This window comes from Bos indicus x Bos taurus, chromosome 10, assembly GCF_003369695.1.
Source record: "Bos indicus x Bos taurus breed Angus x Brahman F1 hybrid chromosome 10, Bos_hybrid_MaternalHap_v2.0, whole genome shotgun sequence".
Taxonomy (NCBI): domain Eukaryota; kingdom Metazoa; phylum Chordata; class Mammalia; order Artiodactyla; family Bovidae; genus Bos; species Bos indicus x Bos taurus.
The window spans coordinates 87209731-87224190 of NC_040085.1; positions in this window are offsets into that span (position 1 = coordinate 87209731).

Sequence of the window (14460 nt, forward strand, 5' to 3'; positions counted from 1 at the left end):
CTCATTGTATATATTTACGCTTGTATATTTTCAATAAGGGATTTATAAAAAGTTCAAGTTTTTTTTTTTAATTGAAACCTTAATTTAGAATCTGTGAACTTAGTGATTGTAAACATTTATTTATTAAGTATCCTCTCAAGAATGCACTGTATATTACAATATAGGACTCTATCTATGTGCGCGTTGATGTTGGGGCTCCTTATGAAGACACCCAATTAATACCTCACTTCCTATTATTTGGGAAAATCACAATGGAAGTGTAGCCTTGTGCTTAACTTGTGATAAAACAGGAGAAGGATGACTCTTAGGACTAGAATGGTAGAGCCCACAGACTCTGAAGTGGACTTCTCAAGTGAACTGAAGTGAGTGGATTTGTAAATAGAGGAGAGGAAGAAGTGGCCCACTACTCTTGCTTATGTTGTTTCCATAAATTGTGATCAAGGTTTAATGTTTGCTTTGAGTTGTATGTTAGCCATATTTACTGTAATGTGTTAATAATACCAGGTAAACCTCTCCGTTCAGTGGATGAACAGCTGATTCTATTTAGAATTACTCTGAGTAACCCAAAGCTGAGTTTATGAGACTACATACTATGTTTTATTTATTTATTTTTTCATACTATGTTTTAGAACTGGCTTCTGGATTTAATTTCTAAGTGAGACTTTTTTTTTCCCTTCAAAAAACTACTGTCATTTTATAGTAAGACAGTAAGTTATGTGACATAATATTGTTAAATGTATTAGACTGTGGATTAAACTTCAAGGTGACCTTGAGAGAGTTTTGCACCTTTTCAGTTCAGTCACTCAGTCGTGTCTGATTCTCTGTGACCCCGTGAATTGCAGCATGCCAGGCCTCCCTGTCCATTACCAACCCCTGGAGTTCACTCAAACTCATGTCCATTGAGTCGGTGATGCCATCCAGCCATCTCATCTTCTGTCGTCCCCTTCTCCTCCTGCCCCCAATCCCTCCTAGCATCAGAGTCTTTTCCAATGAGTCAACTCTTCGCATGAGGTGGCCAAAGGACTGGAGTTTCAGCTTCAGCATCAGTCCTTCCAGTGAACACCCAGGACTGAGCTCCTTTAGCACCTGCACTAATCTACAAATATATGCATATATGAAGAGAAGGTGCCTTATCATGTTTACTCAAACACAAACAGACCATCTACCAATCAGAATTCTCTATCATTTCCCCTGGACCTAAATATTGCATGCTCCATCCTACAGGATATATGAAAATTCAGTTGAATTCTGCCTTAAGTTCTACACTGTTCTGGAGATTGAGCAGAATTAGCCAGTTGTATCCTTTTAACTCTAAATGGTGCTTTTAAGGTACAGATTAAAATTTCAATACAAAATTCAGTTATCAGCTTAGTTTCCCATAAATTGTGAAAACCCTATACCAAATCAGACTTACTCCATAAATGCTATTTATTTTTGACCTGTATGAATACCTGAATGAAATTTTCTCTGATTTTTATAATGTAGTTCAGAGCAGTGTTTCCAAATTGCAGGCAGTGTGTAACCCAGCATTTGGTGTACCAATTGTTAATTCTTTATAGGAATAAAAGAGATGAGGATACAGTAGATGCATTCCCAAACCATAAATCTTTAACTGCATAAATCACATACATGTTGATTATTTCATACATGTATGAGAGAGCTAATGCTATGAGACCCGTGTTCTTCTTACTTCATTAAAAAAATAAAAAGATGTAAGACATTTAAAAGAAGGAAGGCATACAATGTTTGGAGGTCTCATACTGAGAAGCAGTGATTATTGCTGTTCTTTTTCTGTTTCCAAGGGTGAAGGACATTATCGTAAGAGCATTAGCAGATTTCAACTGTGCAGAAATAGCCACCGGGGCCTGAAAAGAGTGTTGAAAATGCTATAGAACCAAATCATGTTGGAGACATGGAGGTAAAGAATCATGAGGAAGGAAGTCACATAATTGGAGCTGGTGAATGAAGCCGAGCCCGACATGGGTAGATAAAAGTTGATGAGAAAATGGTAGTCTTTAAGACCATTGAAGTAGAGGGGAATGCTGACTGTAACACATGGCAGAACAAGGCGAAGAAAACCCTGCACTCACTCTGAAAACTGTGTATGCATGTGTTAAATGGTAATGCAGGGAGCCCTCTCTGTGGTTCACCCCAGCTGCAGTGGCTTCTCATTTTCAATAAAAACTTAATGCCTCTCCCAGAGAATGAACGCGTGCCCTGATTTATAAAGGGATAATGCACTGGCCTTATTTCCAGTGTATGACAGATCAGCAAATACACATAGGCACAACTGCCTATTTGCTATTTACTACTTCGGTAAATGGCAAGCCATAAAGAGCGATCTGTTTAAATTGCATTTTGCAAACAATCCTGACTTTGTACCATACACTCTGCGAAACATTGTTATTATTATTTATGAGGCACTGTTAAGGGTGCCTGGTGCTGGGAGAATCGTGGATTTCTTTTACATTTAATTTTGCAAATGGAAGCAACCCAGAGATTATCTTGTTGGGGACTTTCATTTTATGGTAGACAAAACTGGAATGTTATAACTTGACTGTGATCATGCAGATAACTACAGATGGAGGCCAACCATGAATACAAGTTCCCAGCATATTTTTAAGTTGGACTAAAAGAACCATGTTCCTATATTTAAAGCAGTTGTTGGTGAGAGAATAAAATCCTCAGTAAGAGACATTGTCGCCATGAATGAGTCCTTTAAATATGCCATTCAGAAAAGGAAGTGTGTATATCCGTCCACTGTCTCACTGGTGGTCACTGTTTAGGTATTTTGTCTTTGAGAAACACATCAGTCAAGACTAGATGTTTAAAGTTCATCATGTGTCATGATTGTCAAGCTTACAGTGCCATGTGTCTATGAGGCTAAAAGGATGGATCTCCCGAAACCATGAAATGAGATATCTCTGTTTTCTGAGGTTAAGCATTAAAATACAAGTATAATTAATCAGGGCAAAGACAGGTAAAATTTTTTAAGAGTGAAAACATTTCTTAGGCCTCTAAGTGCTGACTATAGTGTTATTTCCATATATTTCAACTCAACTGGTGTCGTAAAATCTTCACTTGGATGTCTGCCAGACATTTCAAAGTGAGAGTGAACTCATACTTTGCCCATCCAAACCTGTTCCTCCTTCCCTTGTTTTTCTGCCTTTCTGTAAAAAGCTCCAGCAGCATCCATGCTCAGATACCAAAGTCTAGGTGTGATTTTTTAAAAAAATGTATTTCTGTTCACATCTTTCATCTCAAGGCCTCAGTACATCCTGCTCGCCCTTCCTCCAGAACATGTTCCAAACCATCTGCTTTACTCCACATCCTGTCTAGTGTGGTCTTGACAAATGTTAAGAATATTCTGATTGGCACCCCTGCTTCTACTTGAAGCCTTCTGTAAATTGCTCTCTATACAACAGGAAAAATGATTTTTGCAAAGTATAAATAACATTCCTTTGATGACAAATAGTGCAGGGCTTCTCACTGCATTTTAGTACAAAGCAAACAAATGAATTCTTTTTCCAGCTTTAGGAAACTCTACAAAATCTATCTACTACCTATTTCTTTGAACTCACTTAATACCAATTTCCCCCTTTCCCTAGCCATTACCATAGGGTCTCTCTGTAATCTATTTCCACTGCCAGGAATTGGCTTTATTAATCTTTGTATGGATGCCTTCTAATGATTATTTAGCTTAAATGGCATTTGTTAGGCTTGCTGAACTCACAATCAAAAGTGGACTGGCAGCCTTCTCACTCTTGGGGTCTTTTCGTTTTTCCAGGACTTCATGGGAAGGGAAAAAAGTTCCTTGATGGAACCCCACCCACTTCTTGTCTTACCTCTTCTTTCTTCCCTTCAGCCTTGAAGGACAAAAGAAAAAAAAAAATCAACTTATGAAAAGTGCTATGCAAAAAATCAAAACAAGGAAAGTAAAAGTGTTAGTTGCTCAGTTGTGTCCAACTTTTTGTGACCCCACAGACTGTAGCCCACCAGGCTCCTCTGTCCATGGAATTCTCCAGGCAAGAATACTGGAGTGGGTTGCCATTTCCTTCTCCAGGGACTCGTCCCAACTCAAGGATCAAACCTGGGTTTCCCACACTGCAGGAAGATTCTTTACCATCTGAGGCACCAGGGATATGATCAAATAATAACAGGAGCAAATCCAAGGCATGTGTAAATATAAATGATGCAAGTATTCTGAAGGGAATTATGAAGCATGATGAAGAATACCACTGTGTACACATATTCTCCTCGCCTGTGACCAATGGGACTGCCCACACCTTTGCGATGATACTGATTCAAATGGATTGCTGGCCTGTGAGTAGTCAGGAACAGTCTAAACAGGCTTTTACACAGTTTTCTAGGCTGTATTTGCATTTTCATTAAGTTGGCACTTTGACCTATACCTTACTGATAATGTACCAGCGTCAGATACTTTGTTAGTCCTTCACCTGAGCTATGTACTAATCATAAGACTAAATGGTTGAGATTTAGAAATTGGATATAATTAGCACACCATAGACAACATTGCTCCAATATCTTGGCTTGAAACTCTTTTTATTATTCCTCTGTTTTACTTTATCTTTTGGTAATCACTTTAGAAATTGTAGCATCAATTCTGGATTCCTTTGAGAAGTAATACAGTTCTGGGAAAGAGAAATAAGTTAAGTGTTGGAAAGAAGGGAGAAAAAGCCATCACAAATTTGTTGATTGAACATCTACTGTGTGCTAGCTTTCTAGGTGCTTCCAAACTACCCTGTAGATGTCTCTTACAGTCATTGAAGTTAGTTTATGTGATAATTTGATTAATGTCTAATTCAACAGGTAGATAGTAAAATGAAAGCAGAGGTTTTTATTTTTTCTTTAACTTACTACCTGGGGGACGTGTGTGTATGTGCTCAGGTGTATCTGACTCTCTTTGACCCCATGGACTGTAGACCACCAGGCTCCTATGTCCATGGGATTTTCCAGGCAAGAACAGTGGAGTGAGTTGCCAATTCCTTCTCCAGGGTATCTTCCTGACCTAGGGATCGAACCCTCATCTCCTGCATCTCCTGAATTACAGGCAGATTCTTTTAACCTCTGAGCCCTTATTACTTGGCACTGTGACTAATATGTAGAAAGTGTTGGAATAAAATTTTGAATGTAAAAGATGAACATATGTTATTTCATTTGATAGCCTCAGTAATCCAATCAAGAGGTAGTGAGTATTCACAGAAAATACCAACAACTGGAGATAAAGCTAACATTTTGTCATTTTCATTGATTTTTTTTTTTGCCATGCTGAGCAGTATATGGGATCTTAGTTCCCCAACCAGGGATTGAACCCGTGTCCCATGCACTGGAAGTGTGGAATCTTAATCACTGGACCACCAGGGGAGTCCTAAAGCTAGCATTTTGTTTCATGACATATATAAAATTCTTGTGGACAAATAAAACTATGACTTACGTTAGTTCAATAGTTGTATTCTATTATAGAAAAGTACCAATATTAAATAGTTAATTCCCTCCTACTAGAGATTTAGATTGTTTCCATGTTTTGACCATTGTAAATAATTCTCTAATAAATACACATGTATATTTTCTGTGATCTAAAACAATAACCTTATCTTTTAAAACCCTTCCTGATTTCTAATTTCTTGTTATTACTGTTTTTGTGTTTCTACCCTTTTTTCTTGATTAGGCCAGCTTGTGGCTTATCTGATCAGGGGGTTTTATTTTTTTCAAGGAACTGACTTTGAAATAAATGCTTTGGCTATTCTGTTTGTAACTTTCTAATTCATTTATTTATATGCCAATATTTTTTTAATTCCTACCTTCTAGTTTTGCTAAATTGTATGTTTGGCATTCTTTCTATAATCTCTTACAGTAAGTGCCTAGTATATTCTTTCTTCCTTAAAAGCATTTACAGCTGCACATTTGCCACTAAATACAGTCAAGGTCACGTTTGTCGTTTTGATAATTCATGTCCTAAATTTTGGATGATGGTGTATAACGTGATACTTTGGCACTTGAATACTTTGATGAAAGTTTATTTAAAAAGTGCACAAATCATGACTGCTCAGGTAGAAGAATTTCCCCCAAATGAACACACTCAATGTACACTCCTTCCATTTCCCCTCTAAATGTTATTTTCTAGATTTATTGCTTTGTAGTGAGAGAATACAATTTGCGCATTGCTGTTTGAAGGAGAAGAGGGAAACTTATGCTTCCTGTGGTCCTCTCACTCTCACTTTCAAGAGCATAAAGGAAAAAATCTGTGTTCTGTACACTCAGTTTATTCTTAAAAAACTCCCCTGTCAGTTAAGTCACAGGGAAGGTGGAGTCAGAGAGGGCTATGGAGTAGTGACTTTGCGGAAGGAGACAAAGGATACTTGCCTGTCAGCAATGCTTGTTGTTTTTCATATATTTATTTTTATCCATGTATCTTTAATTTAGAATCCGATAGCTAAATAAGTTGAATTTATGGTCATGCTCAGTGACTTCAGTCATGTCTGACTCTGTGCAACCCTGTTGGTTGTAGCCCACCAGACTTCTTTGTCCATGGGATTCTCCAGGCAAGAATACTGGAGTGGATTGTTATGCCCTCCTCTGGGGGATCTTCCTGAACCAGGGATCGAACTCAAGCCTCTAGGCGGATTCTTTACTGCTGAGCCACCAGGGAAGCCCTAACTTTATGGTGCTACTTTATTAATTCAGGAGTCTCTGGGCAGGAGCAGGGTAATCTGGGCCTTACATAGAGGGTACCTGCTTGGTCAGCTTCTGTGTTTAGTGAGGGCTTGTTTCCTAGTTCATAAATGCCTTCTCGCTGTGATCACACACAGAGGAAGGGCCTAGAGAGCTCTCTTGGGTGTGGAGTCTCTTTTATAAGGGCCATGAATCCCATTCATGAGGGCCCCACCCATATGACCTAAGCACCTCCCTAGTGCTCTACCGCCCAGTACTGTCACACTGGGCATTAGGGTTTCAACATATGATTCTGAGGGGGACACTCATTCAGACAATAGCAAGTCCCTTTGGTACTAATATCTGGCCCTCAAATTCAAATTTTATGGCACAAAGATCACCTCCTTCTTAAATTTTCAGCACTTTATATTCTTCTGTTTATTTTGGGTGAATTGAGTGAATAAATATTTGCATTAAAGTACTGTTTGACCTGAAAATTACCTTTCTCTTTTCAGAGATAAGCTCTGAAACTATGAACTGATACATTCTGAAATTATAAGTATAAATGTGCTTATAATGACCTGAGTTCTCAGATTTAAATATTTTTTCCCCTCTGTATTACTTGGAGAGTCATATCTGAAAAATGTGCATGGTTTTATGTCAATATTATAATATCTATATATAGTTTTTATTATAATTTATTCAAAATTTTCACTTATAAATTTCCCCCGACATATTCTAGGTCATTTGCATTTTTCTTGGACTTTCGTATCTCAAAGTGAATGGTAACACCATATTATCATTTAGATACTTTGCTTTTCCTTAAATCCTAAAGTCATTGAACAGGCCCAGGAGATTCCTAGGCATGGAAGCTTATCAGAAGTATTACTGAAGAGCCCATATTTTCCTGGCTGGCATCTATTTCCCTTGCTCAGTACTCTATTAGACTGTTGTGTTTAAACATTTCCTTCTTTAGAAGAAGTAAAAGCAAGTTAAAAATATGTATAGCTAAATCTTGTCAGGCTTAGCCTTCTGCTATATTTAGATTAAAAGTTAAAGGAATTTGAAGAAAAGCATGAACTTCCAGTTTTTAAGCATGGAGAGTTGATAGAGAAAAGTCATCAGTTACATAGGATTGAGGTCGGTCTCTAGTTTGCTTTCGTGGCTGGGTGGCATACAACTCCAGTGCTTAGACTTCAGAATGTGGCTCCACACAAGCATAGGTTTGTAATTCTTTAATGAACTATTTTGAAGACAGTTATTATTGTTACAGATAATTCCGTAAAGCCAGTGTTGTTCAGATTTTGAAAGGTACAACACTTCAAGGATATACATCATGGCCTTGGAAAATATCCTTCCTACGCAAATTCTGCTTTGCTTAATAATTTGGCATGAATTTAAGCATTTGTTAAATTTGCCCTATTTTGGCTTCATTTTTGATGCTTTACCTTTTAACCTGTTTATATTTAAAATTAAGAGAATGGTATGCTAAACGAGTCTTGCTGCCTGCAATCTAGACCGGTACGGTGGCTGACCTTAGTACTCCTTCCAAAGATAGAAACGTTTGATAAACATGGAGAGAATGAGGAATAGTAGCAGAGGATGAGGGAATGAGTAAATGGGTTAGGTAAACATGGGCAATCCAGTATTACACTGACACCTTGGAAGAAGCTAAGAGCAAGAGATGATCTCGTTTTTTACCCCAGTTGTATCTGATGCCTGAGAGGAGGAAATCCATATATTGCTGAGGCCACTGTAACATTTGGAAGCTGACAAAATGAAATGCAAGGTTACAAACCTTAGTGACATCACCCTAGAAGACATTTTCTTATGACGATGGACTAGACTATGAAGACTGGGTAGGATTCTAGTAACGTGCCAGTGGCTTTTGAATTGTATATTGTTCTGCTTAAGCTGTCCAGGGTCAGAAACCAAAGCTTGGACAGTTACATACTGAGAAATGTGTGCTTGGTCTCATCATCTTCTTTTTCTTTTTTTTTTTTTTTTGACACAGAGCTCCTAAATTCCTTGTAATTTGAGAGGGATGGGAATGATCTGAGTAATTTACACAGGCATCCTAAATCTCGGGAAATTTCCTGGGTGATAGCAGCAGCTTTGGTTCTAATGAGGTGACTTTGGTGGGTGCATGGATAGTTCCTGGATGAGGGCTGCTCACCAGAAAGACAAAACCATGACTTTACTGTTGTTCAGTTGTTCAGGCGTGTCCGACTCTTTGTGACTCCATTGACTGTAGGACGCCAGCCTTCCCTGTCTTTCACCATTTCCCAGAGCTTGTTCAAACTCATGTCCATTGAGTCGGTGATGTCATCCAAACATCTCATCCTCTGTCATCCCCTTCTCCTCCTACCTTCAGTCTTTCCCCGCATTAGGGTCTTTTCTAACGAATTGGGTCATTGTATCAGGTGGCCAAAATATTGGAACTTCAGCTTCAGCATCAGTCTTTTCAATGAATATTCAGGATTGATTTCCTTTAGGATTGACTGGTTTTATCACTTTGCTGTCCAAGGAATTCCTAAGAGTCTTCTCCAACAGCACAGTTTAAAAGCATAGATTCTTTAGTGCTCAGCCTTTTTTATGGTTCAGCTCTCACATCCATACACGACTACTGGAAAAAGCATAGCTTTAACAGTACGGACCGTTGTCAGCAAAGTAATGTCTCTGCTTTTTAATAATGCTGTCTAGGTTGGTCATAACTTTTCTTCCAAGGAGCAAGCGTCTTTTAAATTTCATGGCTGCAGTTACCACCTGCAGTGATTTGGAGGACCAAGAAAATAAAGTCTGTCATTGTTTCCATTGTTTCCCCATCTATTTGCCATGAAGTGATGGGACCAGATGCCATGATCTTCATTTTTTGAATGTTAAGTTTTAAGCCAGCTTTTTCACTCTACTCTTTCACCTTCATCAAGAGCCTCTTTAGTTTCTCTTCTCTTTCTGTGATAAGGGTGGTATCATCTGCATATGTGAGGATATTGATATATTTCCTGGCAGTCTTGATTCCAGCTTGTGCTTTATCCAGCCCAGCGTTTTGCATGATATACTCTGCATAAAAGTTAAATAAGCAGAGTGACAATAAACAGCCTTGACATACTCCTTTTCCTATTTGGAACCAGTCTGTTTTTCCTTATCTGGTTCTAACTGTTGCTTCTTGACCTACTCACAAGTTTCTCAGGAGCCAGGTAAGGTGGTATGGTATTCCCATCTCTTTAGGAATTTTCCACAGTTTTTAGTGATCCACACAGTCAAAGGCTTTGGCATAGTCAGTGAAGCAGAAGTGCATGTTTTTTGGAAATATCTTGCTTTTCCTATGAACCAATGGATGTTGGCAATTTGACCTCTGGTTTCTCTGCCTTTTCTAAATTCAACTTGTACATCTGGAAGTTCTCAATTCATGTACTGTTGATGCCTAGCCTGGAGGATTTTGAGCATTACTTTGCTAGCGAGTGAGATGAGTGCAATTGTATGGTAGTTTGAATATTCTTTGGTCTTGCACTTCTTTGGGATTGGAATACTCACCTTTTCCAGTCCTGTGGCCGCTGCTGAGTTTTTCAAATTTGTTCACACACTGAGTGCAGAACAGCATGATCCTTTAGGGTTTGAAATAGTTTAGCTGGAAATCAGTACCTCCACCTGCTTTCTTCATAGTAATACTTCCTAAGGCCTACTTGATTTTGTACTCCAAGACGTCTGGCTCTAGGTGAGTGATCACACCATTGTGATTATCTGGGTCATTAAGATTTTTCATTAAGATATTTTTTGTACAGTTCTTCTGTGTATTCTTGCCATCTATTTTAATATCTTCTGCTTCTGCTATGTCCTTACCATTTCTGTCCTTTACTGTACCCACCTTGGCATGAAATGTTTCCTTGGTATCTCTTACTTTCTTCAAGAGGTCTATAGTCTTTCCCATTCTACTGTTTTCCTCTATTTCTGTGCATGGTTCGCTCACAAAGGCTTTCTTATCTCTCCTTCCTATTTGGAATTCTCCATTTAGATGGGTATATCTTTCCTTTTCTCCATTGTCTTTAGCTTCTCTTCTTTTCTCAGCTATTTGTGAGGCCTCCTCAGACAACCATTTTTCCTTTTTGCATTTCTTTTTCATGGGGATGGTTTTGATCACTGCCTTCTGGACAATGTTACAAACCTCTGTCCATAGTTCTTCAAGCACTCTGCATATCAGATCTAATCCCGTGAACCTATTTGTCACTTCCACTATATAATTGTAAGGAATTTGATTTAATTCATACCTGAATGGCCTAGTGGTTTTTCTTATTTTCTTCAGTTTAAGTCTGAATTTTGAAATAAGGAGTTCATGATCTGAGCCACAGTCAGCTCCTGGTCTTGTTTTTGTGGCCTGTGTAGAGCTTCTCCATCTTTGGCAGCAAAAAATATAATCAGTCTGATTTCAGTATTGACCATCTGGTGATGTCCATGTGTAGAGTTGTCTCTTGTGTTGTTGGGAGAGGGTGTTTGCTATGACCATTGAGTTCTTTTGGCCAAACTCTATTTGCCTTTGCCCTGCTTGATTTTGTACTCCAAGGCCAAACTTGCCTGTTACTCCTGGTATCTCTTGACTTCCTACTTCTGAATTCCAATCCCGTATGATGAAAAGGACATCTTTTTCTTTTTTAAAAATTATTGTTAGTTCTACAAGGTCTTGTAGGTCTTCATAGAACCATTCAACTTTAGCTTCTTCAGCATTAGTGGTTGGGGCATAGATTTGGATTACTGTGATACTGAATGATTTGCCTTGGAAATGAATCAAGATCATTCCGTCATTTTTGATATTTCCCAACCTGGGAATGAGATGAGTCAAAGGGACTAATCACCTCCAGGGAATTTGACTTTGAAAACCAGTGGGATTTGATTACAGAACTTCCACAGGACTGGCGAAATGGAGACTCTTGGAGGGCTGAAACAAAATCTTGTGCACACCAGGACCCAGGAGAAAGGAGCAGTAACCCCACAAGAGTCTGAGCCAGACTTGCCTGTGAGTATCCAGGCTGCAGGGTCAGGAACACTGATTACAACAGTCCTGGGAGATGGGCGCGATGACATCAGTCATTTTGAAGAAGGTCTCTATTATTCCTACCATAGTTTTACCTCAGGCCAAACTACAGGGAGGGAACACAGCCCCACCTATCAGCAGAAAATTGGATTAAAGATTTACTGAGCATGGCCTTGCCCACCAGAGCAAGACTCAGTTTTGCCCACAGTCAGTCCCTCCCAGCAGGAAGCTTCCACAAGCCTCATAGCCTCATCCATCAGAGGGCAGACAGAATGAAAACCACAATAACAGAAAACTAACCAAACTGATCACATGGATCATAACCTTGTCTAGCTCAATGAAACTATAAGCCAGGCCATGTAGGGTCATCCAAGACTGATGGGTCATGGTGGAGAGTTCTGACAAAACGTGGTCCACTGGAGAAGGGAATTGCGGATCACTTCAGCATTCTTGGCTTGAGAACCCTATGAACAGAATGAAAGGGCAAAAAGATAGGACACTGAAAGATGAACACTGCAGGTCAGTAGGTGCCCAGTATGCTACTGAATTAGAGCAGAGAGAGAGAGTTCTAGAAGAATGAAAATCTGAGCCAAAGCGAATTCAACACTCAGTTGTGGATGTGTCTATCTGTGAAAGTAAAGTTCGATGCTGGAAAGAACAATGTCGCATAGGAATCTGGAAAGTTAGGTCCACGGATCAAGGTAAATTGGAAGTGGTCAAACAGGAGATGGGAAGACTGAACATTGACATTTTAGGAATCAGTGGTAAAATGGACCAGAATGGGTGAATTTAATTCAGATGACAATTATTACCTACTATTGTGGACAAGAATCCCTTGGAAGAAATGGAGTATTCCTCACAGTCAACAAGAGTCCAAAATGCCATTTTTGGGTGCAATCTCAAAAACAAAAAATGATTTCAATTCTTTTCTAAGGCAAACCATGACTAGAAACTTCTAATTTTCAGTCCCACAGTCTATCCTCAGGGGAGGGGAAATGGACTGGAGATTGTGTTAAAAAGTGATCATGCTTATTTGGTTGAGATGGTTGGATAGTATCACCTACTCAATGGACTTGAGTTTTAGCAAGCTCTGGGAGATGGTGAAGGATAGGTACCGGGGTCTGGCCCCGGTTGGATCCAGGGATTCCCTCAGGATGACGGCATTGGCGAAAGGATAGCAGAGCGGAGAGATCAGAGGCTTGATCTAACTGGTTTATGCAGAAAACCAATAAAGCCCCACCAGGGGACTTGCTCTGACCACAGAGGCCACAGGCGCCCTCTCAAATCGCTGAAGGTGCCCCACCTTGGGCACCTTCTCGAGTGGGTCTTAGAAGCCCGGGCAAATAAGTGGTCTCAGAGGGCCCCCACACTCCAAATTAGTCATCCTGAAGGAAGAACAGAGAAGAAAAGGAGAAAAAAGGAAACAAGAAAGAACAACATGGGGAGACCAAGCTGCGGTGAGCAAGGCCCGCAACTTTATTTTCCAAAGTAGCTTTTATACCTTAAGTTGTGCATAGAGGATAATAGGGGGTGTAGAGTCATGCAAGGTCAGCAGTCCTTGACCCTTATCCAAGCCAGCCTTTCTTTCTGCAAACTTATCATATGCAAAGGCTTTAGGTGATTTACATCATCTGCTGGCCAGGAGGCCTGTTAACATTTTATGACCCTTTCTTCTGAATAATGGTTAGTCAATCAGAAAACTTATTTTCTCTAAAGGTGATTATTCTAAAGTCAGACCACCCTCCGACAGCATTAGATAAAGTTGCATTCCTATAGGGCAAAGGTGTGGTGGGCTATAACAAGAAAAGAATTAACTCAAGGGTCCAAGGTTGTTAAACACCAAGGTTACTACTTATTTTCCCTATATACCAACTATATCAATTAATATACTCCCAAGGACACAATACAGGGCTTTAAGTTGATTTTTTATAGAGAAAGGTGGTCGGGGGAAGCCCCCTGTTAATGTCAGAGGAGTTGGTGAAAGTCGTGAAACAGTAAAACAGACAGATTCTGGTTTTGGGGTAGATGCTCAAGCAGATCCAGGGGGCCCCTCAAGTCCTGACTTGCCTTTGTATGTCAGGTCCTCTCCACATGACCTTCGTCATGGGTGGGAACTCCCGTGCTGGCTCCCAGCATATAGGCAAGCCTGGCATGCTGCAGTCCATGGGATTGCACAGAGTCAGACATGACTGAGCGACTGAACAACAGCATGCCTATTTGATGAAGCCTCAATAAATATCCCTGAAGTATGGGTTGAGAGAACTTCCGGATGCTGAATACATCCATGTCCTGGGAGAGTGGTGAACCCAAACTTCACAGGAACAGAAGTTCCTGTACTTAGAACCCTTCCAGAATTTGCCCTATATACCTCTTCATCTGAATGTTCATCTATATCCCTTATTATATAATAAACTGGTATACTTGTTTCCCTAAGGTCTCTGAGATTTTCCAGTAAATTATCCAACCCAAGGAGAGGGTTGTAGGAACCTCTGATTTGTATCCACTCAGTTAGAAGTTGGGTGGTCTGGGCTTGCAGTGGGCATCTGAAGTGGGGGAAGTCCTTGGGAGTTAGCCCTTAGCCTGCAGGATCTTCAGTTAATTCCATGTAGACAGTATCAAAATTGAATTGTAGGGCCCTCAGCTGTAGTTGGAGAATTGGTCAGTGTGGGGAAAAATATCCACATATTATGTGTCAGAATTCAAATATTTACAGTATAGTACAGAAAAGAAATAATTTCTTCCTTCAAATGGGAATAAATATT